Raw genomic sequence first — 306 nt, 5'->3', positions numbered from 1 at the left:
TAACAATTTAAAACATTTAGCGGCTATAATTCGCAACAAATTGATGTTTTTCTCATTTGTAGGGCGTAATATTGGGACGCCAAAGACTGCGCATGATGGACCCACTAGGACAATTAAAAGAAAGGCCAAGAAGACCCTTAGGAATAAAATAAGGGTCCCTAAAATTGAACACCCAAACACCTCTAGGGGGGATGTTGACGTGAGAGGAGGGAAGAGGACACGATTTGACCTTGTCAAGCATGACATGGAGACGGCGTCCTGCTCAGCAGATACTGGTAGGCTGGGAGCTGATCATGTGAAATTACT

Source organism: Etheostoma spectabile, chromosome 8 (assembly GCF_008692095.1).
Source record: "Etheostoma spectabile isolate EspeVRDwgs_2016 chromosome 8, UIUC_Espe_1.0, whole genome shotgun sequence".
Classification (NCBI taxonomy): domain Eukaryota; kingdom Metazoa; phylum Chordata; class Actinopteri; order Perciformes; family Percidae; genus Etheostoma; species Etheostoma spectabile.
This window is presented reverse-complemented; position numbering follows the sequence as displayed.